Source organism: Puntigrus tetrazona, chromosome 12 (genome assembly GCF_018831695.1).
Source record: "Puntigrus tetrazona isolate hp1 chromosome 12, ASM1883169v1, whole genome shotgun sequence".
Lineage (NCBI taxonomy): Eukaryota > Metazoa > Chordata > Actinopteri > Cypriniformes > Cyprinidae > Puntigrus > Puntigrus tetrazona.
Window position 1 is genome coordinate 3,226,403 of NC_056710.1, and position 27,934 is coordinate 3,254,336.

The following is a 27,934-nucleotide window of genomic DNA, read 5'->3' on the forward strand; positions in this document are numbered from 1 at the left end:
CTTATTTGGGTTCTGCAAGTGGTTTCTTTTAGCTTTGTGTATGTTTGACTTCCTTCTCCCATCAGAATGCTATATTTCTATGCTTTTAGAAAGCTGTGAAAAAGCAGTAACAGATTTTTTTGTTTGTTTTTGCTGTTGGAACAAATGCGCCCCATTTATTTAACGAGGTTTACTCTGTAAAATAAATGTGCAAATAAACTCCACAGTCATCTGAGGCAATAACTTTGTGAGAACAGATTAAATACAAGTATTCAATGTTAATTTCATGCGTGAAGTTGTGCAATATCAGATCAGATCGGCTCCTGGCTCACTGCATGCTTTCATTACATGCTTTCGGATGTAAGAAAGTATATCGGGGCTGTGAGTTAGGAATGACACAAGGGACTAAATGACTATGGTTAACTATACTTTTAAGTGGTCTGAAGTTGACACTTAAGACAGTATGCAACTCTCATTAAGGTTTGGAATGATTGGCCTCTTTAGGAAATGTCAGCGTGGCTTGAGCCGTATCAGAGGGTGTTCTCTGGCACAGCAGCTCTTGTGCTTATGGTCTTGGCAGCTGGTGTTGTTGATAAAGTGTTCCTGTTGCTGTTGGAGTTGTTAATGAGTCTGGAGGCTGTCTGCTGTAATGAGGAAAGCTAGCGGTTAACCTGCACCCTGTCTGACCACACACACACTACCAGGAGCTTCCTGCCAAAACAATCAGGAAACATGACAAGTGTACTGCTACATTACTGTAAAACTACAGCTAGACAACTGCTTTGCTTTTGGAGCAACTTACTTTGCTGAAGACACTATGAGCTGAGAGTCCTTGTACGCGATCAGGTAGGCCTGGTTTTCTGGATTGTGAACCGTTACCTGCATCAATAAATATCAAATTAAAGTTAAAAATAAATTGTAAACTGGCCCAGCGGAGATATACTCCGTTGTTCAATCTACAGTAGTTAATATCAAGGTTAATGTAGTCTGTTTATCCCATAGCAAACTCTACTGAGGTTTACAGCTGACTTGCTCTGTACAATAACCAGCATTCCCTCAAAAATTACACACACACAGATAGATAAATACACGTGTACATATTTCTGAAAAATATTCTATGATTATATACTTGTATAAGTATATGCTGTTTGTGCATCTCTACTATATACAACATATTCGCAATATACAATATATTCACGATTTATCGTTCGACAGGACTAATGGTTTGGGGACAGTATTTTTTTGTTTTGAAAGAAGCCTTTTTGTTACTTTGCTAATAAATGTTGCACATTTTCATAATTATTTGTTCCTCATTATTGATTTTTAGTTTTGTATACCTATTTAAACATTGTGTAATACATGCACGCCGTTTACAGACTATTTCAAAGAAACGTTGTCACACCTAGTATAAACATTAAAAACAGTTGCTCGATATTTTTGTCGAAACACTGATCTTTTTTAGGATTTTTTAATGAATAAAGTTGACACCATATGAAACACCAAATTACAATTATTTTACTAATTTCATTCACAAAAAAATAAATAAAATAAATAAATAAATAAATAAATATATATATATATAAATAAATATATATATATATATATATATATATATATATATAAATAAATATATATATATATATAAATATATATATATATATATATATATATATATATATATATATATATATATATATATATAAAATAACCTTACTTAACGTCTTTTATTACCACCGTCTTTTATTATAAAAACCATAAAGCAAATATACTTTGCTCATTTTTAAATAAATGCTGAAAAGCACATAAATTTAGACTGAAATTTGTATCCCATGTAAATTGATTTTGCATGTTCACAGGATTCACATTATTCCAACTCAGAATACTTTATACTGTACACGCTTACTTTTAAATAACACATCTATGACGACCTCAAATCAAATGCATGAATGATTATGAAACTTACACTTTCTAGAACGCGCAAACATCTCTCAGCACCCCACAATGACGCCACTAGGTTCTCCTTTATCATCCTCTCGGCTCAGGTTTTCCACACACTCTTTAACTGTGGGTAAAACACACATGCACGTTAAATCATTCTCACAAGAATCTTATTACGCTATACAAGTATGTGAAACCCAAGCAAATGGGATGTTTATGACTTAATACAACATAACACTATTAACAAATAATAGATAAACACATCTTTAATAATATGCATGTCACACTGAAATACTGAGCGAAAAGTAGAAGACCTTTATCTACAATGTGGTCCAGGCCTCCCAGAAGCCGGAGTTCTTCTTTAAACCAATCCCCGCTCTTCGACGTCAACGACAACAGTGTTCCATTGCTAAATGTCCTGTCTGTTGAGAAAAGACAATGCACAATCAGTCTGAAAGATGTTACAAAAGATACATTCAGCTTTAATGGCTCCATTATGCAAATGCAAAAGTTCTATTTGCCAAACAGAACATTAAAACAAATGTAAATAGAGGGAGAGAAATGCAAAGAACACAACTTCATATAAAAGCTCTTAATCTGGCATTGACGGCTAAAGCAAAAACATGAAAACAAGTAAATATTCTAATACTTTAGCAAAGGGTGTTTTCAATGAATTTATGGGTGAATATAGAAAGTTCCTGGAATCATGCTGTTTTTTTTAGTGTGCTAACAGTAAGCAAGCGTTCACAAAGGATGCATTATGTTTGCCTGTGTAATTTTTTTGTTTAATTGCTGGTCTACGTGCACATGCTCCAGTCAGATATCCTTTACTAGTGTGTGATGCGTTTTTTTTTTAAAGGTCAGCATTTTCAGCACAATTTTGAGCACAGTGTGTCAAGTTTTAAAATCCTTGAATTCTGTTTCATTCTGATGTCTTCCACCCAACTGTCCTGTGAGAACAGCTTATAAAAATTACACTGTCAGCAGCACGCTAAACGCTCTCTATGAAAGGGTTCACAATCTTTAAACAACTTTCTTGCAACATTCGACAATAAAAATCCACTTGTGAATAAGCTGTAATAAAGTTTAAACAGTTAATCATGATTATTCTGCTTGAAAAATCATTACAGTCATTTTATTTAACATTTCATTAAAATTATTGAACTAGTACATTCAGAGAATGCATGGTTTCCTTGCATATTTAGATTTAAGTTAAATAAAAAACAGATTGGAAAACACCTTTATTTGAACAATTCTCTTAATGGATATTATTAAACTGCAAAAATGCTTTCTGGGTGTTTTTCCTGCTCATTATCACTTTTTCCACAATATAGAAAGAGCACATTTATTGTTGACAAGTCTGGGAAGAAAATATATACATTTTAGAAACACTCCAATTGAGGGAATGTTACATCTAATATCTGGCAACCGTGAACTATGAGACCTGTTACCATTGCAAGACAATGGAAATAGCAATTAAAAACAAACAAATAATTACTAGTTTAAAAGCAACCCACCAGTGGGCAAATAATAGACAAATATTCGTAATGAAGTGAAAAGAAACAAATCTTTGTAGACAGAGATGGCTTGAAAAGCCAAGCTAGAAAGATGATGTTGCTATGCATTTTCTAAGGTGTTGCTGTGCAGTTGCTAGGGTACTCGGGTTGGTTGCTAGGTGTTGCTATGCGATTGCTAGGTACTTGGTAGGGCGTTGCAATGCGATTATTGAAAAAAATACCCCCCCCGCCAAAAAAACACACAATACATCCTTATGTTCCATCAAAGAAAGTAAATCATAAGGGTTTGGCATGGGGGGTGGGCGGGTATAAACAACAAAATATAATGTAATTTTGGGATGAACTATTCTTTAACACTAGCTGTGACTAGCTAGTCACAACACACTAACCAAAACATTGTCGAATAAAAAAAAACAACAACATTCTTAGAATGAACAACTCAAACAATGAAGTGTATCCACTAGAGGGAGCAGAAACTGAACCTTTCTGAAAAACCACAAATGAACACACTCCCTCACCCACATGGTCTATCACACAAGCAGAATAATAAAAAAAAAAGTGCAAATCCTTGACAGCAAAGTTTGCAGATGTAAACAAACAGATCTACCGCACTGCAGCAAGAAACACCAGCCAATAACAAATCACAACTCATCTCAAGCTTACCGTGATATTCTCCAAGTCAAGATGCTTATTATGGACGGTTTCGCAGAGTTTACGAATCTTTTCTTTTACTTTGTTCATCTCTTTTGTCGTTAGCTGATCGGCAATGGATTTGTCCTGTTCTAATTCCAGCAAACGAATCATTAGATCCAGACTTGCCCGATCCAGGTCCATGTTCAAACGGTCTCGGCTGAGTATGTACATCAGAGAGGCCGTACACAGAGCTAGATTCTGAAGAAAGGGTCAAGGACGGGAAGTACAATCGATTAGACATGAAACGTCAGGCAGTGAAGGTTTCAGAAAAGTTAAATAACATAACTTGACTTACTGGATGTTGAGGCGCATCATTGAGAGTTTTAAAGACCTGAGCCACTTTCCCACGAGCCCTCAGGTGCATCCTGAAACCGGGCATGGCGCATCGCGTGGCCAAACTAATAACACTGAACACAAACACAACAGGATTCTAATAAACATACACAGTAAGCCTATTGCAAGCATTAGTTCATATTTAAAAGATTGGGGAATGGTTAGAATATACACTGAAGGAATGGTTTCTGCACCTAAGGCAGCGTGTGTTAAGGGGTTGACCAGTCTTCAGACCAGTGGCAAGATATTCAAAGTCATCTGTGAACTCCTGATTCTCGCCAAATTCCACTACGTCATTGAAGTGCTTCACGTGCTGAACAACGGTGTACAACTGTAAGAAAAAGTAAACAAGGGTTTCATTTTATGATGTAAATATTCTCAGACTAAAAATGTAGTCTTTTCAGTTTCAGTGAATATAAAGAGAATCCTTGCTCATTTTATAAAGTCTTATATATAGAGAGAGAGAGAGAGAGAGAGAGAGAGAGAGAGAGAGAGCAGATTAAGTTTCAGATTAAGTTCTAAACGGTGCACACAAAGACACTTAAATCTGACATGGCCAACAAATATGTTTTGCTTCATTTTTCCTCGATAATGTTAGCCCTCACGGTCAAAAACCACAAAACAGATATAATAAAATGAGGGTGGTCTGAAACAATCCGAATGGCTTACAGCTAGCAGCGTAGATAAAAAGTTATTCAATGGGCAGACTAAGAGGTGAAGACTGTAACGTAGGTGGGCCTGAACAACTGTTTAACACCCACAGTCAGAATTACTCCACAGAACATCAATGCTTTCTGGACCCCATCAGAAGATCTCTTTGTATTAGCATTAACAGTCCTTATGATGATGCCAGCATTTTCAATATGCTGCCACTGAGACTTTCAAATTCAAAATTCACTGAAAAACAGCTGCACTACTTTGTATGCATATTAAGATTAAAGCTTTATGCCTTTATCAGTTCCATGCCACTGATTTTCAAATTTAATTTGCTCCTGCTTGGGCCTTTAGTATAAAGTTGGCAAATATTTAAATGTCTAGTGCATTACAAATCTTTTAACTCAGCAGCCTCTGTTCTCAAATGTAGATTAGCCCTTTTTTCAGATGAGAGGGGAGGAGAAAAAAAGGGATAATGACAGTTAAAATCACTTACTGAATTAAAGTGACAGCAATCATACTACATCCAAAATGTTCAAATGAAAATTCACATTAATTACTCGCCCTCATGTCGTCCCAAATCCATAAGACCTACGTGACCCTCCATAGACAGCAACAACATTATCCCTGGCCCAGAAACTAAAAAAACATCAGTGGCTCAACTTCAGTTTTTCGATACTATGAGTGTATATCGTAATTTGTTTTCTGAAGATGAACGGGTCTTACGAGTTTAAAACGACATAAGGGTGAGTAATTAATAATATACATGATTTGCACAGTGGCAAGGTTCTACATGCGTCAAATCACACAGTGTTGTCAAGTGTTTACACTCACCTCCTTGTGTTCTTTCCTACATTTGAGTGCAGTGACCATGTCCTGGTAAGGTTCTGTGGGGACAGTGACGGACTTGATGACTTTGGGAGGAGGAGCTGAGCTTTGAACACTCCGTCGTCCTTGTGCGAGTTCGACTCTTTACTGCCTCCCGATGAAGCGGCCTGTGCGAGAGCGACAATTCGAATTAAAGCATAATAGCATGTTGGGAAGCACTGCAGAGCTGAATCCCGTATAGCCCGAGTTGCCAACAACCGACCCACCGCTGGTTATGCAACATGGCGACTAAAGATGCTACAGAACATTATGGATTCATCATGCTGCAACTACTAAAAGGCCAAATCCACGACCAACAGCAACGCTGCTAAATAAAACACTCCTAAGATGGCCAAGCTGCTACACACGCACTGAATAATGCAATGTTTTGAATACTCTAATATCTGTGGCCTTGGTTATAGGAATGCTAGAAACGGAGGGGCTGCGTTAATGAGAATCCTTACATACAAGTTCAAGTGAAGTGTAAGCATATCTGTCAGTGTGCATAATATTACTGTGGGCTTCACTGGCAGCAACAGATGCAGGCTTGCTAAGTTGCATGGGATTGATTGTGTTTGGATGCTACATGTAGAGACCAAGGGAGAGGATGCTAGTTGGAAAACAACTGCACAGTGGGGTCGTGTTTGAGGCGCATTAAAATACAGTATTTAATTTAATAGTGAATGATTTATTGGGGTCAGTTATGCTTTTTTGGAATCTTTCATTAAAATGTAATAACTTGTTTCATCTCTCTGAAAATACTTCACCCAGGCTGCCCAGTCTGCTGGTTAATTTTAACCAAGAGCTGAATCAATAATGGGTGAAAGCTTTTCAAAAAAAAAGTTTTGAAGTGGTATGATGTAACGAAGCCTTGTTTGTTGAAGTCAGTGTGATACAAGCTCCAAACCAGTAACCTGAAACAAAATATATGCTAAGTTTTTGAAGCTTTTTGAAAACGAGTTCTGAAAGCACCATCGCTAACCAGTTAGTTTCAAGCTTCATGAACTAAAATGAAACTTCAATCGTAGTTTCTTATGGGAAATGCAGCCAAGAAATTATGTATTTAGTCACTATTTTAGGTTACTGTTGTAGAGAATGCAGTATTTAGCAACATGTAAGTAGGTGTACTAGGGCAGAGCGATATGGCCAAAAATAAAATAAAATAAAAAAATCTATATTTTATTTTTTTCCTCCATATCAGTCGATATGGAGCTTCACACTGAATCTCACAGTGCTGTTCAATGTGTGCGAGACTTATCAGCTAGTAAGTAATGTGCGCACAAACCATTCTGGCGAGCCGCAAGCCATTGAAACGAACAGGTTTAGTACCGCAGCACAGGCAAGTCTGCTCTAGTAGCTCACTGCACCCCGCTGTGGCACACTTCAAATGACTAGCTCTGTTTCGATCCTCATTTGCCTCACAAAAATTAGATTGAACACTTATAATCGCTCAATAATTATCGTTTTCAATTTATCGCCCTGTCCTAAGGTGTACCGAACAACTTGTTGCATTTTTTTCCGAAAAAACAGGCCATTTTGATGGTCTTATTTGGCGTGACAGACCAAAACAGAGTGATCATCCCTTCATCTTTATCAGGCCTACTAGTTTTAACGTGAAACATGAATGATCGTCTCACCCCGACATAATCGTTCAGTGATTCAACTGCATAAAAACGTCATTAAAACAGCTTGTAAAGATTAAAGTTTAAGAAAAATCTTAAGATTACTACATGTATACATGTACACACACATATATACACATATGTATATACACATGTATACATATATACTGTGTGTATGTGTGTGTGTGTGTGTATTTCAATTACTTTTTACTATACAATTAAAAAAAAGTCTTCAAAGCTTGCTCTATACTTTTTTTATTCTATCTGTTTTTTATTATATAACTTAATTCCTTGCTACGTGTACTGAGTTAAGTTAACGGACTTCTTAAAGCCCTTTATTATCATTGCTCTTTTGTTGATTTTGATCGCTTCCATTGTACTCATTAGTAAGTTGGTTTGGATAAAAGCGCCCATTAAAATTCTAAATGTAAACTGATTACAAAAAATTAAACAAAACTAATTTTTTCAGTCCCATTTTATATTGACTTTTACAGTTGCTTTGGTGTTAAGCTATCACTGCACAAACATCTTACACACTGGGGAAACACCAAAGCAAAAACTGTATGGAGTTGCAAAAATAAGTGCGGGTTTCACACACATGTGGCTATAAACATTGTGGTGATAGCATGAGAAGTGCCAGTGCTGAAGTGCTTTCTAAAGTAGGTTGTGATTGTGTGTAGGAGTGTGTAGTGTTTGGTCCAATATCCTGTGCTTGGTGTACTCACTGGAGGAGCCTGAGATCGTGATGGAGGCATGGGCAGCAGCTCTTCTGGCTCTGGCTGGTTCCAGTGTCTTGCATTATACACAGCTTTAGTAGGCGACTGCAGAAAGAACAGACACTGTTACACTGAAGGCATTTTAAAACAAGAGTTTGCCATTCAAACCTAAGTTTACTGAACATAAGTTCAGGGTTCATTAGACTGTGATGACTTGGACCAAGAAGAACAAATACATTGAGATAAAACAGAATTGCAAGTTTAACAGTTTCAGTCAAAAAGGCTGGAAAAACCTGAAAACACTGTTTACTAAACTTGCTTATAATATGGTTATCTGTGCAAAAGATTTTAACACTGTTTTTCCAATGGTTTATTTTTGTGAAAATTGAAAATGAAAATATATTTTTGGTTGCATTTGTGAGTTAATAAAAATGTAGATGGTTGTTTAAAATAATAATATCATAAAATCAATGCATCGATCGATATACTCCCGTATGGAATTAAATCTTACCATCAAATTTCTTGAGTAAGGGCAAATATCGTATCGCTGGGTATGAGAATTGATATCATATCTGATTTAAACTCCTAGTATTTATTAATTTTGTTGTTGGCAGCGCCAACATGCTTATCCACATGCTCTCAGATTAGCTATGACTTTATTTGATGCCGTGTAGCCATGTCACGTTTTAAGAATTATTCCAATTCTTATCACATTGTGTCTGGTTAGGAAGCGAAGCAGCAATACAGGATTGTAAAAAAACACTAGCTGGGATTTGAACTCTGATCGCAACCACACGGCATACTATTAGTTCCAACATTTTTACAAATTTTACAAGTTGTCCTCGTCTGTCCAAAACTACACTCAAGTATGAGCAGAAATAAGAGCAAACATTACTAAAATACCACAAAAAATAAAACATTCCTACAATGATTTAAAAAAAAAAAAAAAATAATACTCATGGTAATGAAGCAAACATATCAGCATTCTGAGCCAAGAAACACTGTGAAAAAGAAACCTGTGAGGGTTGGATGTAGAATTATACAAGGGTTCAAGCAAAGCAACCAAAACAAGTGTGAAAACTGAGAAAACATCTAATATCCAAATCCGCTTCAGCCATCAAGATAATGGTCTAGAAACATTTGACGCATAAGCTTCTGCTTCACTTTTAACAAAGGCGGCTATATTCCTTCAACTGTAATCACATTTGTAATTAAAACTCATTAAGAAGTGCTACATTTCTCAGCTTGTTTGTGTTGGCGGAGTGTGAATTGAAGCGCAGGTCATTTGTCTCAGCGGGAGCGCATTCAAAGCAGACTGCAGGAACACTCTATATATGAACAACTCGCAGAGGATGCCAGATCGAGTCAAACCGCAGGGACTGACGGCACACAAACAGCCAAAAGGGGATGGGGTGGTAAAAGGGCACTTGGCTACAGGAGGAGGTGTAGGCACAGTCCACTGGGCAACACCGAGTCTGGGTTATTATTAATAATGAAGAGAAAGATTCTGGCCCCCAACATAACTCCGCAGGAGACTGGTTTTAATCTTCTGTAATTAAGAAGTGTTCTTCATGCTAGCAGGGAGCGAAAGTCTAGCTCCACCCCACGGAGAGCTCCTCATGCTGGGCTAGAAGCCTCCAGAAGGTCTTGCAGAAAGAAATCAAAACTGCCCCCTGAAGTGTTTTTTTCTACGAGTTGGAATCCCCCTCTAAAGTCTGGGAATGATGTTGCCAAGTAAGACCTCCAAGAGGAGCAGGGAGATAGTAAACAGCTGAAATGATACTCGCTTAAGCACATGAAATCGCTTCTAGCTATGAAAGCTCAGGTGTTGTTCAAATGCATTGAGTGTAAGCTTTGCTGTAAACATTGCTATTTTTAAGGTCAGTAGATTGTCTTGCTGAGGTAGTTAAAATAGATTTTCAATTATGACCGTAATCAATAATGGTCAGGATTCTGATCAATACTGAGGACGAGATTAAAGGGATAGTTACACAAAAAGCATTCTCATAGCTTCATAAAATTACGTTTGAACAATTGATGTCACATGGACTATTTTAAAGATAGGTTCTTAATACCTTTCTGGGCCTTGAATGTGGTAGTTCTGTCTATGTTGGATCAGAAAGCTTTTGGATTGTCAAAAATATCTTACTTTGAAGATAAACAAAAGTCTAACGGGTTTAAAAGTCTAACACACACACACTGAAATAGATAAACAATGATGAACAAAAATAAATGAGATCACAACAACTATGTTTGTAATACGTAATATTAAATATTAGGGCTGTCAATACTTATTTACATTCAAATTTTAAAAGATATTAATCTAGGCTTTCTGGACAGTGCCACTGTTATTTTTAGAGGGGTTTTCCCCACACAACTTTGCAAATAATGTCACTAAATACCCCATTTTAGCATAGCAGTGCAGCTCCTTCAAGGCTATTAAGTAAACGGCAACTGTTAATACTGGCTAATATAACTGCACAAGACGACGCATCAACTCCCCCTACTACAGCATTGCGTTTGTATTTTGACAACATGCATTATGATGCAGTTGTTGTGGTTGCAAAAGATTCTTCTCGTGCCTCATTTTCAAAACTACCTACAATGAGATACCACAAACAAAACACAAAATCCTCTCACCTGTTCTAAAAATAATTATTTTTTCGTTCCTAACACTCGGGTCAATTGGAAGGCTTGCAGAGACGCAAATGCCATCTAAACAAGATGCATCACAGTAAACACTTCAAAAAGATCAGCTTCCTTTATCCATTTGTCCTGTTGGCAGGAGTAGCTTGAGCATGTGGAGAACATCAGAAATAGCACAAAGCATCTCTCTACTTCCTCTAATGTAGTCAGTGTCATTGATTATAAGACGTTCCACTTATTTTTGACACGATGTGGCACTCATATTTAGTATACAAAAGGGCATGGGTGTGGCCAGTAGTGCCATTCGATCAATATCTTACGCCAGAGGCAGCTATATGCGAATGTAGCCTACTTTCCCTGTGAAAAAAAACAACACCCAAATGAGTTTTTGGAGCTTGGCTTAAAATAAAGGCTTGATTTGTACTGCAAAGGATGAAACTTATAGGATGTTTAATAGCTGGGTGTTTTCTGAGACTCCGCCCTGTTTGACATGGAAATCTTCTCCAGTCAATTTCCTGACCACAGAAAAACCAAAAACGAACAAGCCCATGAACAGCGAAAAGAAAAAGAGTGCGTCTGACGAATGCTGTCTTTAGATAAATTAAAAGTTCATGAGTAGTGAACTCGTCTAATTACGGTTCATATGCGTTCAGCCTAAGCTTTAAAATATAAGACAATTTAGACATTTCACAACATAATTTGGCGCAGCTGTATGACGCCACCAAGAGAATAAAAAAAAAAAAAAAACAAAATCGACCCATCAGCCCAGTCAACAGCTATGCACTAATTAACTTAAATATCATAATCATGCCATTATCAAAGTCTTAAGAGCTCAGGAAAAGAGTCAGTCACAAACAGTCTAAAGCTCTCAAGGTAATTTTACTACTGTCTTATACAGCAGAGTTACTGCCATCCATTGCACCATCACGGTTTAAAATTAGTGGTATACACAAAATAGGGCTGGATATTATCAACTACCACATGATAAAACAGAGGCAAGTCACACATGTGGAAGTCTCTACTAGGGCTGTACAAAGCAAATTTGATTATGTGCATCTCATCTAAAGCTGGTTCTGTGATTAGTAGTATATCGCCATCGACTGTTTTCAGATGGAGCGGCATTTACTACAGAGACCTAGTTCACTGTCAAGCTGGGCAATATTGCATTCATAATCGCAAACGAATCATCTTCAATTAAAAACGCTAGTCTCTACCATCAGGTTTCAAGTCCAAGATGCCACTATTTATTTTCACTATTTATTTACTTTTAAATCAAGAACAAGCAATAAAAAAAAACACTAAAATTATTTGTTCAGTAAACAATAAGGCCAGCTTGCTCTTGAAAATGTTTAACCATTAGATTCAAGGCAACCACTCAATTTAAATAACAATCCACACAAAGATGCTACAAATAAGAGCATGAGTTTCGCATTAGGTGGTGCTTAGGTATTCTTGGTCACTACTGTAAACAAAATGGCGCTGCATTTATAGGCTACTATTAAGTATAAAGATCAAAGTAAAATAAAGTAGCATGGAAACTTATCTGAAGAATGTCAGTTCTTATGAGCAATATAATATATACAGACTCCATACAAGTCCATACCTTTCATCCAGTATATTATCAAGCCTGTTACAGTCATTTTTTTCTGCTGGCACGTCTTTGTTCGCCTGTTTGCGTCAGTATTCAACATTTGCCTATTAATGTCCTGTTTACAGACTTTGCAAGAGTTCCACACGAATTGCATTTTAAAAGGATTACAAAGCAGTTAGTTTGAGTCTGGAACGGAGGCTGGCCAAAATAAAACCATAAACTGTTTAGATATGACTTGAAGACCAGTACCAAAAAAAAAAAAAAATCCAACAGTGTTAAAACAAACAACGAAAATAAGGAGGAAAAAGTTTCTTAAATAAAACATTGGTTCAGAGAGCGAGAGAGAGCAAAGGTAGAGCACAAGTGAAATGTCTCCACATGAATGATGCACTGTGAAGAATTAGTCTGAGCATTGAGGTGAGCAGGTTCTGGCCCTGGCATGTTCTGGGGTGGCTGGAAAAGTCGCCACGATGCTGAGGTTTGACCCGTTTCAAACACCTCTGATACTTCACAAAAGTCATGGATAAGAACATCCCTCTTGACTCATCCTGTAACTACAACTGAAGAGACACGATAGGAATATCATGGAATCAATACTCAAAATAAAAGCTCAAATTAATGTCATGTGAGAATGCTGATAAAAAAAAAAAGAGACTAAGCTAATTTAAAAAGAGCAAAAAGTACAATTACTGTAATGCACTTACAACCTAATTAAATGTGGCCATGAATACGAAGGATTTAAAAGCCAAATGTACTGTAACATTTTTGTTGTAACACTTACATGATTTATTCAGTAAAAGTTTTATTTGAGCTGTGTTATTGAAATATTTTTTCTCGCAGTGGGTTAATAATACGGATGGCCACTACCAGACTTTTGTGCTAGCTGTCAGAACTGTCACTTGCTCTACTGGGACAGCAATTACGTTAAGACGTTTCAACAACCTCGCATTTATCGATCGTGAAATGTTCTTGAGGCTTGCAAACTTAATCATTTGCTTTGTGATATTTGACAAATCTGGTTAATTGCTAAAACAGGCTACATTTTTTATTAATCCAATTTTCTCAGTTTTTTTGACATGCAAAAGGGTCAAAACAACTGAATACATAAATGCATCACTACACATAATACAAAACTGTCAGTACAAAAATGGGACAAAAAAAATGCCTAATATTAGCTGGCTACTATTTAAATAAAATACTAATATTTGTGGCAGTCTCAAAAGTGGCTTACCCAAAAGATTCTAATTTTGTCATCGCTTTACTCGCCCTCATTTCGTTCCAAACCCATAACTCTGGTGAAGAGATTTCTAATGAAATCTGAGAGACTTCGGTCTAAGGGTATGGTGATCAATGGAGGAAAGCAGTCCTAATACCTTTTCCTGCCTCTGTTAGATGTAGAATCATCAATAAATAAGCCGTTCACAGGGTAATTCCCCCGGATAACGTAAACACTGTGATATCAAAACATTGCTTTGTTTGAGCATTTATATGCTTAAAGTTCAATCATGACTTTAACAATCAATCATAACCCCACAGAAGGCTGTATGCACATAGAGCAGCCGCAGGAACATTTGTAATAATGGCTGAGCTGTCAGCGGGGGTGAGCAACATAACTGCATTACTGTCATTACAGATAAAAGTCATGCTGAAGAAAACTGTGCGATGCCCGTTCCACCCTCTGCCTCCACTACGCTGCCAATCGCGAACATAAACAAGAGAACAACAAATCAAAAGCCTAAATCGTTTCTTTACACGATGGCAGTAAGGTAACATTTACTTTGGAGGAAATGGGCGAAACAACCTTTAGATTCTAAATGAAATGACACGTAGCAAATACTGGCATCGCAAACCAGATCAGCTGAAATATACACAGGAAATATAATAAGGAAGGGACACGCTATGAAGCTCACCTTTTTAGGCCCACTGAAGATCTTCCTGCTGCTCTCCTTGGCTTTCTCCTGAGCTTTGACCTGAGGTTTCCTTACCGTCTCAGAGGGAAAGGGGACCTCTGGGAATTCCAGAGGATCTGTAAAACCACAAACAAATCAGCCGCGTGTCTGCTAATAGTTGCTACTATCTCTAAAAGGAAAATGTGTTCTCTTCATTGCTAACAATACAGACAATTGCAATTACGGGAACGTTTGGCAGCACATAGTACATGCACATAATAGTTAACATTTAAAGTGGGTCAAAAAAGGCAAAACTACAAAGAAAAACTAACAAATAAACATACACAAATATAAAAATTAGGCAAACTAACAAAAAGAAAATACTATCAGAAACAAAAACAGATCAAACTAAAAATCTAAATATAACGTTATATATATGCACACACACTTTTTTTTTATATATAATTTTGTTTTTTTTTGGAAAATTCAACCTAGATTTGTTCTTGACCGCACAGTGAGATCAGCAAAGACATCTGAGCAGATAAACTACAGATTCAAGCAGGTACTGCAACATAAACAGAACCCAAAGCTACATCCCCAGAAATTGTGTTGGGTGTAAATACTGACCGTTTTTAAGGCCGTGACTGTGACCTGCAGTGTGACTGCTCTGAGAGCTCGGCATCTCTCTCGGAAGAGGACTGTCAACAATGGTCTCTGTTGACATCAGTGGCACTGCTACACCTGCTGCAGCCTTCCTCTTAGCTTTTCTTCTTTCAGAGGAACCCTCGTCTTCCTCACTGTCACTCTCACTTAGGTCATCAAAGCCGAAGTATTTGATCCTGTAGTTAGAGCTCCCCGAAGCAGAGTCGTCATCCTCAGCCACAGCGTCAGTGTCATCAAACCCAAAAAGCTCCAGCTTACTGCTCTTCGTTTTGCTCTGTGTGGGTTTGGAACGACTAGAAACCCAACAGACAAACAGTCAGACTCTCAAGCGGACAGACTTCAAATCAAACATGAAGGAATGAAGCCAAGTGAGAGCAACAGATGAATTATGAATTTGACAGAATTACTGGCATCCTTAAGGGTTTTATCAAATTTAATACTTGAGTTGGTATCTACGAACTAGCACTTGTTTAAAAGAAAAATTAATAAAAACCTTTGTAAACACAAAAGCTAACAATCTTAAAATATTTGATTTATTTGTTAAGTAGGGCTGTCATTACTTGATTAAATAAGAGTACCAGGGGTTCAATGAAATGGAGAAGATAGAGACTGTTAATGTTCACTTCTCTATTTTTGTTTTAGTTTTTGGAGGATGTTGATTAATTGCAGACTCAAACGGTGCTCAAATGGGTGAAAAGATCAAAACAAATAATTACATAAAATCTGAACCAAAAAACAACAAAAACAAAACTAAACATACCACAAAAATAACAAAAAAAACCAAAATGAGTTACGCACTGAAGCTTTTGAAACAAAATTATGCATTTTGCTGCCTTCTGCGCCATCGTTACTAAGCAACGGGATAAACGGCTGCCGGCTTGATGACGCAAATCGGACCCACATAATATGAAAGCATTCCAGCGGGGACAGGCAATCAAACTCAGATTCGGACCAGGCAATTGAACCAAGTGTGAAAACACCCTAACACTACCACCCCAAAAACAGTATAAAGTACAGCAAAAAAAATGCAGGTATTAACAATTTCACAATATTACAGCAAGGTTCTTTTATAAAACGATTACCTGAAAGGTTTGCTTTCTGTCTCCATTTTCTTCCTCAGTCTTCCTGCATCTCCTGGACTAGCAGCTGGGGCGCTGGCTGTGTACTCCTCCATACTACGATCCATGGAGTCCTGGAAGGTGACGTTAAACATGGAAACACAAGACGGGTGTAGCACTGTAAAGTCTCTCGTCCGACCTCTGTTTATAGTTTTCCCAGCATTTTCTGCTCCGCTGTTCTCCAACGCTCCCATGGAGCTATGGCTGGAAGCGCTTCCACTCCCATCAGCTCCACCGGGCTGTTTGCCTTTACTGGGTCTGCAGTATGTTCTGCAGTTGGACGCCCTGAGCACAGACTGAGAGTGGTCTTCGCTTTCAGATGGTTCTACAGGAAAATTAAAGTCCCCTTGGCCAAACTCGTCTAACCGAGTCTCAGTGGAGGATTTGCCCTGAATGTTGCTGGGACTGTAACTACTGGATGCCCACAAGGTAGACGGAGGGTCTTTAGGTCCCGTAAAGAGAGATGTGGAGCGTGCTCCCAGACCGACCACAGCGCTCCAGGCATCGTAAGAATCCTTGTCCTCTGTTTTTTCAGACTTTAACGTGGTGGTCTGGGCAAGAGGTCTTGTGTCGCTTTCAGAAGGGTTTTTGTACCATGAGTAGCTGTGGCGATCTGTGCTCTCCATGGACCAGCTCTGGGTTTTTCCTACAGAAAAGAAAGTCAAACATCATTCAGATTTTAAAGAACATGACTTCAAACAACCATGTACTTGACCGGTAATGATCCTAAATTAGCGGGAAGTAGGTTACTGTAAATAGCTGTTAATAAAACCAACAGAAAAAAGCAATAACCAGTTACTCAAGCAAAATATTGTTGAAACTATTATATAACTACTAAGTTACACTACCTCATCGATTTCTCTCTCTGCCAAAATGACTTTAAACTATATTAGGGCTTATAGCAGAATTGATTTCTGGATGATTCTGAGATCTTCCAAATGCGTCGCGATTCTCTTTAGAATCGATGGTGAGCTTAGATTTTAATAGCAGATGGTGCTCTAAAGCCCCATTCACATCATGGATGGTAAATATAAATATATAGTTCTAAAATTGTTCAATATTAAAAAAAAATGTCAGAGTCCATATAACAGCTATAACAGCACTTGAGGTAAACAGAATAATTTTTGTATGGATAGAAAAAAATAATGAAAAAATAGCTTCATAAAGATGCGCCACCACTGATGGCAGATGGACTTTTCTGGACCTTGACAAATGTAATTTACTTGGATATTTCCTCCAAAATATCTTAAATTGTGTTCTAAAGACAAAAATGTTTTAAAGGTTTGGACCGACGTGGGGTAAGTGATTAATGAGAACTTTTTCATATGGAGTGGAGTAACCCTTTAAACTATATACTTAAGTTTACGCAACAGTTTCAGTTATCCAAAAGAAGCCAAAAGAACATGGGTTACTAGGATGATGTGAAGCCAACATAAAAAGGCACCAAAAGCTGGTTAAAAATCTTCATGTGAAATATATCACTGAATGGAGGTTCTACACATTTTTAAGGCAGCTCTAGTTTTAAGCTAAGACCACAGACTCAGTACATTGAATTTCTCTGATCCCATGACTAGTCAAACACAGGGAAGAAGATAATGAGTACACCGTTAGACACCTTCAAAGCAATCATCACACCTCTGCAGTCAAAACATTGTCTACGCTATAGTCTGGCAGACAACGTGTGTTATTCACCATTATAACATTACTGTATATATTCTCTATTCCTCCAATAACCACAATTAAGTCTACGTATTGTGAATCAGGAGACAGGACTAAACATTAATTTCAGTTTTGGAAAAAGGTCCCTAAAATACAAATCCTCCATTAAGCTCCATAGCAAAAGAAGTCAGTGTCGTAGAAAGGCTGTTAGTTCTAAAAAACATGTATTACACAATAGCACTTACACAATTTCAGTTATATCACCACTTTGGTAATTCAGAACATTCCCCTATTCATTAGATTGTAAAGAGCAAAAAAAATGGCAAATTAGGCTGTCATGATCACCTCAAACATCCTGACCTTTATTAAACAACATCCAAATGACCGTTTACTTTCAACAAACCTATTAACAACAATTTAGGCAGACATTTTCAAACTACCCATCACTATCTAAAGACTGAATTCTGTTCAAATCTTAGCTAAAAAGGATTTATGTAACAGACCTATAAAACACATTTGAATTAAAGTCTGTGTAATGCACGAACATCATGTCAAGGGGAGCTCATAAGGTCAGTGTTTTGAATAGGGCAGCCGAACTCATTTATTTTCAATAGGAGTGTGTGTTAAGGACACGTAACTGACAGATACCATTGACAGCGCAATAATGGTAAGCAGTACAGTTTACTATTATACTATTATAATACACAGTAATAAGACACAGTGACCTCCAATGGAAGACGCACACAAAATGGCTCCTGAAGTTGTAAGGTAATATTTTGGATTTTGAAAAGCCTGTTGACTTTTACGTTTAATAAGGGTAACTTTGGAAGTTTTTATTTCTGTATGATGATACTCCAAACTTAGTCATTTGGCTAATACAGTTCTTCTATGTTTCTGATTTATTGGGATCCACTGTGTTTACTGATTTTCAGTTTTGTACACCCATTTAAACTTTGTAAGCTATTTGTTATTTTATATTAGGCATATAGCGCATATATATATATATATATACACACACACATACACACACACGTGTATTCTTTGTTAATTAAATATTCTATTATTAAAATATAGGCTAAGTGAGGTCTGCATTGTATTTTGATGTTACTTGAATGCATTCAAGTAATTTCCGCCGAATTGCCACTAGTTTGAAAGTGAAAAAATGCGCATGCCACTTTCTTAAACTATTTTAAAGTGAGAAAACCCCACCCTGCTGCAATTGTGGTATTACTGGTGTTGTCACGTGGCAAAAAAAAAAACTTCCTCACCAACCCAAAGTGTTTGACTTCATTTTTGGTGAACTTACCCTTTTAAGTGCAAAAACCTGCCTTTTAAATATGAAGTCAGCTTTTTTTTTTTATGTTTATAAGCATTATACCATTTAATTTGATAAAACTATTACCATACCACATGCACACAACAGCTTTTTTCTACAATAATCTTTCAATAGTTTAACTTGTACACTGATGAAATGTGACATTATGGAAAAGAATAATCTTTAAATAAATATAATTTGAAAAACTAATTAAAAATATTAATATAAAGATAAATCCATAGATAACTCAAAATAAATGCAATTTTCAATTAAACAAAAAAAAAAAAAAAATCGCTTTCATGATTTTCTACTATTTTAAATATTCTATAAAAATGGCATTTTTTTTCTCCCTCCACTTAAATGACAATACCATTCTTTGACATTTCAAAAAGAATACATTTCTGGAAGGGAAAAGAGAAATACATTTTTCAATCCGACACTGTGAGAGAGAATTGACAAGTTTCAATCTCTCAAGCAGCGAGAAGCCCATGTTCCTCCCTCGCTGTACTTCAGCCTCTGTCTTATCGCTGTAACTGTCACCTTTAATCCCATACAATACAATTTCCAGCCCACACCAACATATTTCAAACTAATTCTCAACACCTCTGAAAAACTATTAAATAACCAGGAGCTGTCAGGAGCATTCTGTTCCATATTTCTTTTAGATAGAGCTAATAATCTAGCGATGTTATTTTTTTGGTCAACAGTGCCTTTTACTAAATCTCATTTAACCAACACTATGCTCACGTGACCCTTTAACCAAGATTAATTTCATTCTTGGTAGGGCTGTGCAATGCATTGACTTCGTGAAACAAATTGATCAAGCTCACCTCATTATGAAGGTTAAACTAACTGTCAATGTTATGATATGATTTTGCCTTTTGATGCGATGTCACTGTGAGCCTTGCATCTGGGGAGCAGTTCATCCGAGATGATGCTTGCGTTCGAAAACAGCTAAAAGGAAGTTTTGTAAAGTTTTAAAAGACAGAGGAGCTTGTGCTAGTTTGTTGAAATGAATCTGATGACTAAGGCAATACAGTCATTGCAGCTGCAGAAGAAGGTCTGGTGCCAAACGACGAAGCACCTCGACTGTGTGGGAATATTTACGTGTTAAATGCTGCTGAGCACGGATACATCAAAAACGTGTTTATTATAGCATTTTTCCAACCCAGAGAAAGCCCACCTTTAGAGAGAGTCGTGCAAAAAATGGAAACTGGAGCTCTATTCTCCTCATAATTTGTTTGTCTTGATGTTCCAGGTGTTAATTTTTCAACCCTATTTTTTTCTGTATAATACTTGCAGTTTAGTATAACATTTAAGAAGTTGACTGCGAAATGCTGAATGTCAGACAAAATTAACTGAAATTATAAAAACTTGATAAATCTGCAAAATAAACAGATTTATACTTGAGGTGGCAAATTCCTGGTTTGTTTTCTCAAATATAGATATCTTCAGAATAGATTTAATTTAAATACATAGGAAGCAAACACTGTAACAGTAATCGAGTAATGTGGTCTGTTTGTTACTATGGATTTTTAGCATTAATTGTACATGAAGCAGTCAGGAAATATGGCATGAACAGAAGAAAATAGTGTCCGCATTATAAACGCATTTAACACACCCCCACCCCAGACCCACGTGGGTCATATGACATTTCATGCAGTTGACATAACAAATATGAGGCAGGGTAACAACTCACTGCATGATGGAGCCTAGAGAACATAGTCCCTAAAATGCAAGAAACAGGGAAAAAAATGCCCACGGGTTTTTGTCTCGTATTTACATCATAACACTTAAGCAATATCACACAAGTGCAAATGTGATACTGATCTTACACAGAAGTTCAGTGTTATTTTAGACACAATGTTTTGCTCAACTTTGCCACCGAAAATAAAGACAAAGCAGAACTGTTCGTCTCCGAGCAACAACACGCAGTGGCATTTCATTTCTTAAACCATGTTTTGAATGAACTGGGTGAACAATTAGGCTCGTTCTGAAGCGCTGCTGTATGCAGACCAATCCATGCATGGCATTAAAAGTATTGCGAGAGCAGTTCAAAAGCATGCTGTACTTGGATGTCATACACCGATCAGTCTGATGGTGATGATGTGCTTCAAGTCAAACAAGACCAATGATTCAATAGACTATTCATAAAGAACCATTTACTTCATTCACTACATTTGAACAAATCAAACGAATGAATAAATGACTAGATATCTTAATCATTAAGACATTTACCGCTACCTACCGACAGTTTTAGTTTATTATTTATGCCCAGTTACACAAATGGAATGTAGCTTAAGCTAAGACTAGGGCTTGAATCTAATTAAAGTTAAATTATTTAGTATAATTAGTTAAAAAGCAACTTTTTAAAAAAAATGTCTTGGAAGAAAACATTGTACTGTGTTAAGAGGCACACCTGCAATGACTGACCTATTTTAAGATATGTTAGAGCAAGATATTTTCAGTTGACACAGCTCAGACATGAATTTTAGTCTGGGACTAGCTTAAACCTTGTCTGTGAAACCGGAGCTTATCATTAAAGAAATATCATCTATTTCCATAGTAATAATAATAAAATTGATTAAATTACCCTCCCAAAAATCCTTTACTCACCCTCATGGTCTAAGAGTACATGTAATAAATTTTGAGGTGAATCAAAAAAAAAAAAAAAAAATCAAAATATTTCTCGCTAAAGCAAATAAATGTCTGTTAGATGCTTTATCTTTTAGGAGTAATTTCTTGAAATATTAAAAGACAGAAATAATACAATTATGTATTAAATATATAAAAATACACATTAAATAAATTTAAAATATATTCTAGACAAAAAAAGAAAACATGTCACTGATTTTATCATTGAATCATTCATGGAATTGATTTGTTCAAACGGCTCATTCATTCATTCAGGAGTGAATCAAGTGATTGTCTTTATAAATCGGTAATCGTGAATCATTCATTTATGATTGAAACACTGCTGTGCAGCGCTCACTGGAACTATTTTTGTTGATGATATAGAGCGAAATCATTGCTTGCTTACTGATCGGTTGTATTAAATCAATATTACATTTGCAAACTCCCTTAATAATTATTAAAAAGCCATCACTTTCCTTATGATGTGTGGGGACACAGAAAATGAGAGCATGCAAATGAGTTCTCAAGGCTCAAAAGCATGTCCAAACCTGACACGTTCCGTCAGAAACTGTGGGAATGAGCAGAATTATTATTAATAGCTGCAAACCCATGCTGAAATTCAAGTTCAACTCTGTGTTCTTTGCTAATAACCCGACTGTGAATGATGCGAGGGGGTTTACAATGCTTTCGATGAGAAGCTGCAGCTGTGGCGTGGATGATTTTGTGTGTGCCTGTAGAACAACAACAATGTGCCAAATGTTTCTTTTCCCCTCATTTTTTCTAAGTGATGACAAAACTTTAATCCCTGCATTTATTTGAGAAAGGTAAGCCTATTTACGGCCTTAAAATGATCAAAAGTGACATTTAGGACAGACAGGAATCCTGCAATTGATGGAAATCCATCATCGCAATATATAATTTATTTATTTCCAGACTGCAGCCTTAAAGTAGTTTTTTCATAAGCAACTTTGTTTTTAGATGCAACTAGATGCAATACTGGTATCATTTCACTTATGTCTTTCTAAAAAAAATAAAAAAACTCATCATCAGTATCATGAATCGTATCGCATCGTACGTTAATTAATCGTTACATCCCTTTTCGTCAGCTGCGAAAACAAATTAAAGTGATTGCAATAAAATTGTTCTTCTGTCTTATCGTATTAGCTGTGGTGTGGACTTTCTTATTCTCATTAAATTAGAACGCTAATTAAAATGTAACATTTATAGTTATTGTTCACAGACAAATTCCTTTTTGATCCATAGGGCTTTGTTCGGTGGTCTAGAGAACGATATGAACAAACATCTACTTTTCGCTAATGGATTGATCCAAGCCAAACGCACACGAGCAACAAAACTGAAGTGTCTTAGGGAGAGCCACTCATCAGCATCTGTTATCATAAGAGACCCTTAGCAGTTACAGACAAGGTGATGAGTTCTGTGTGCTGTGCCTCTAAATGAGATAAGCAGCTCACAGGAGCCTGTCCAGACGCTACGCTTCATCTGCGTCTAAGTGTTCTCCTCGTATTAACATCGCCGCTGACGGGTGTCAGTGTTCTGAAAGTTTCCTCTAACTTCACCTCATTGATTACTTAGTCAGCCAAATGATTTGCAAGACCCTGGAGGAGTACCAACCTGAAAAAGCAATTACGCAGAGGAAATGTAAAATAGAGTTTGGGCCAATTAAAGATTTTCATTTCTTGGTCTGCTGGGAGCTCCAGGCTGTTGTTGCGAGAGCCAGTCCACCGTATCCTTTACGGTGATATTAAGCAGGGTGTTACACAAGTCTACAGCCTGTAACGCTGGTGTTTCGAGCATTTACAGCACTCATGGCAGCAGATACCCTCAAGGAAGCTTTCAGTGAAATGTGAATGATGATTATTAAAAAAAACGAGAAAAAAAAGTGACTTGTGTGATTGATGAGTCAGTTTATCTCAGATCTGTACCGCTACGACCAGCATCCCTACAGCAACACGCATGTGAAATTCCACCCACATTCACTTCCACATTTCTCTTTCCTCCTTGTGACAAATATAAAAAAAATCCAAGTGTGACAGTTTGCTTTTTGGCATTTTGTTGGGTATGAGAAGGAACGCTTTTCACGAGAATCCATAGCTTCTACAGTATCATTGCAAACAGTGAAGATTTGGTTTCGCTTCAACTGCGCAAGCCGTTTCATAGAACGGTGTAAGAGAATGTCAAAGAAGCATTGCACCGATTATATCCAATGAACAGTGGATGAATTTTTCAGGCAATGAATTTAGCCTGAAAATGGCTAGTACCGATTAAATATACTTTGAGGCACATCATTTTGGGATTTTTAACTAGAAACTACACACAAATGATTTTATCCTTCGGAAGATATCAAACATGTTTGAGCCAATTTTAGAAGAACGCATTGTTTTGATTTATTACTCATCTCCTGGTAACATTTCTGAGTGTGTTTGTTGGGTTTGGAATGATTTGAGAGTGTAGCGGTGTGTGAACTTCAGTCGTTGATTTTATGACGATGACATTTTTTCCAATTAAACCATTACGATGTCGTCAAGTGTACGAAACCTAAGCCCAGTTTCATAGATTGGGCTTAGCTTCCAGGAGTAAGCCATAGCTCAACATTCTTTAGAAAAAAAAGCACCACTGGTGTGCATCTTAAGACAAAACAAACACACTGACGTGTTTCAAGATCAGTTAGTCTAATTTTCATTCAGTTGAAACAGCTCAGATTTACATTTAGTCTAGGACTACTTTTAAGCCTCGTCTGTAAAACCGGGTCTAATGTTTTAAAATTGGTTTAGCCTTAAATAACAAGTAGTAGGCCTAATCTTTGGTGGTTTTTATCCAAGCATACACATGCACTTCAGAAACACCTGATGATGTTAACTGAAGTGCACCTCTCTAAATCTGAGCAAAGGAAACTATAAGAAACAGCTGACAGCCCTCCACAGGATGATGTACTTCATCAAACTGCAACGTCAAAATTAAATATTCAAAAGCAACAGATTAAAGGTGTTTGTTTAAATGTTTCAGGCAAGTAAACAACCAAAAAAAAAAAAAAAACCTATCTAGGGCGGGTTTATACGATGTGGTAAGCTAACACTCGCTTCCTGTAAAGTTAAACAGGTCAAACACCTGAAACACTCTGAGAGCATAAAACAACAACTGATTAATGCAGGGACGCTAGAAAAAATTAGGTATTGTTTAAATGTAAAAAACACAACTAATGTATTTTATGCAAGAAACAAACAAAAAAAAAATCCTTCAAGGAAAAACATACCTGTAGTAGAAGTGTTAAAAAATTTCCCAGGATCCTCTGGCACTTTGTGAGCACTTCTCTCACTGCTGAGAGAGAAAGGGGCCCTGCTGGGGGCCACGGCCTCTACACTGGCAGGCTGGTTCACCCTGCTGTTGGGCTCCAGCGTTAGGCTGGCCTGGGATCCCCCTGTCGACGTCATTTTGGATTTAGCCTGGGCTACGTTGCGAGACGTGACCGGCTTGGATTCTTCGTCGCTGTCGAATCCGAACGGATCCTCTGAGCCATCACCGTCCGAGACCTTGGTCCTCTTGGTCTGATCCGTCACCTCGGTCTTCAAACCGGGCCTCTTTGCTCCCACCTTGGCTTTGTAAGTCGTCTCGCCCCATTTGGTGCTGAGCGTGGCTCTTTTATTGGACAACACCTCGTCAAACTTCGAGGTCCCATCGCCTCCTCTTCGGCTGTATGTTTTTCCAAATCTAGATGTCATTGTGGCATCTGTCTCATATTCCCTGTGAACAATCGTCAACTGTTACACAAATATTTCACTGGCTGTTTTGTATTCAACCTGCCTCAAGATTCATCTGTTCATAATGAGTAAAATCAACATTATTCAGCACTCTGCTTGTGTGAAGATCTTGGGGCTATTCATTTCAAAACAGATGCACTCAAACTCATACAAACCTGACAACTTCTAGCATTTCTGTGCTGGTAAAAAGAAGGATACTAGAACGTTTCATAATATGATCTTGATTTCAATACACACATTCAACATTTTGCTGAGTTTATTTGGCCTTCGTGGAAACCGATTTGGGAAAAAATTGGATTACTTGCTTACCAATGGATCTTTTACAGTGAATGGGTGCCATCAAGTCTTTTATGTATGTGTGTGTGTGCATGTAAGTCTCATTAACTTTGAACTGTTGCTTGCCAGTCTATAACATTTCATTGAGTAAAAATCATAATGTCATTTCATTGAGTATAAATCATAAAATCAAAATCATCAACCTATTTGTTTAGAACCGTTTTGGACTGATTTTACTTGTAAATAGGCCTTAACCTGAGAATATATCTCTCCTGAATGAGCCAAAACAACATTTTCACTGAAGAAAGCAATATTATAGATAGAGGACCTGTATTTTAGGCAGAAGCTTATTAATGGATTTGTTCCTTACAAACAAATAGCTTTTCGTTTCATAGAATGCTTATTAATGGACGGGAGTCATTTGAACTATATGATTATTTATTATTATAGTGTGTGGTTTTTTTTTTTTTTTACACTGTGATTTTATCTGCTGCTAGGAACCTCGTTCTGATGTCACCCATTCACCGCAGAGCAAATGATTTGATGAGCAAACCATCTCTAAATTTCTCAAAAACTGATCCAGTGATGAAAAACTCATATACATCTTGCACGGCCTTAGTGCGAGTAAAATTTTGAGCAAATTTTCATTTTGCACCGTGAAAGTTCCATAATTCTGACTACAATAAAGCATTAAACTAAACTAAACCAAAACCTGCCACAAATTTGAGACGAATGTTGTAAACCTGTATTCCTGCAAATACAAATGCTATGGCACATTAACACAGAAATCATTCATAACCACAATATTACCACTGGGATAATTTGAGGCTATCAATGGTTTGCAACCTAGCTAGACCCAGCTGGACAAACCCCAAAAATATTAAGCAAAATTTATGCTAAAATGTAATTTTTATTAAATACTTTCTTAACACAAATCAATCAGAAGTATCAGAATAAATCAGTGTGGCTTTGTACTCTACATAAAAACTAAATTGAAAAAGTGGTCAAAAGAAAAAAAATAATAGGTTAGTCTTGAGTATTCATACATCAAAAAAAAAAAATAAAACAGGCTGTGCGCGTTCTTAAAGTCCTTAAAAATAATAAATAGCATAGATTTTAGAGTTGAATGCATTGACGTACCAAGTAAAATGCCATATAGTAGTCATTCAATCCCATGCATTACAATCATTATAATTTTAGCTATTCACTTGCTTACAAACTAACTAGTGCCAACTGAACAACCCCAAAAATATTAAACAAAAATGCATGCTACAATTCCAATCAATATTATTGCAAACACAGAGACTGTCCCTCAATATTCAGCAATAAACTATGAATGCTAAAAGCTAATATGATTATTAGCTAATGCTATTAATTGTACCTGTTCTCTCCTGTTTACCTTTCACTTTGCAAAGTTCTTCCCTTCGCAAAGCGAATAAGACATAAACACAACCTCTTTATGTTTTAATCCAACAAAAGAGTGTCTGAAAACCAGCTTAGCTGATAAAAACAACATAACCATGCTAACGGCTAATGGGCTAGCAAGAGGATTAGCGTGAAAAGGCTAGCAGGCTATCAGGCAATGCTGCGAAATGCACCCCTATGTCCAGCAATAAAACGAAATCATTGGTTAAAAATTTGACTTTTAATCTACAGGAGAACTGAACCCACAGCAGGACCGAAGGAGGTTAAATACTCGCCTGGTTAATGAAGAGAGTGAATCCGGGCCTCCGAGCTCCACTAACACTATAAACAAACACTAAATACTGACAAGCACTGTTTCACGAGCTCAACCAACGCAGTTATACGTGTATCTAAGATATGAGTTTCGATATAACGGAATATAAAGATTTACAAGCTTTCTGTTTAAGTTTTTCTCATATATTTATCACTCGATTGTTTCGGCTCTGAAACACCAACGGCCTCCATTCGCGTTCCCCCTCCCTCGCGTTTTCGCGTCACGACAATTGCGTCGCGGCACAGGCGTAAATATTTTGACCAATCACGCGCCGCGCTGTGCACACGTCAGACGCTTTTCGAGGAGCGTA

The 27,934-nt window shown here is 37.0% G+C and overlaps 1 pseudogene; it reads right to left on the bottom strand.

The window, feature by feature from the left end:
* Window positions 1-725: 725 nt before the first annotated feature.
* On the bottom strand, window positions 726-27,838 carry LOC122355835 (annotated as a pseudogene).
* Window positions 27,839-27,934: the final 96 nt, after the last annotated feature.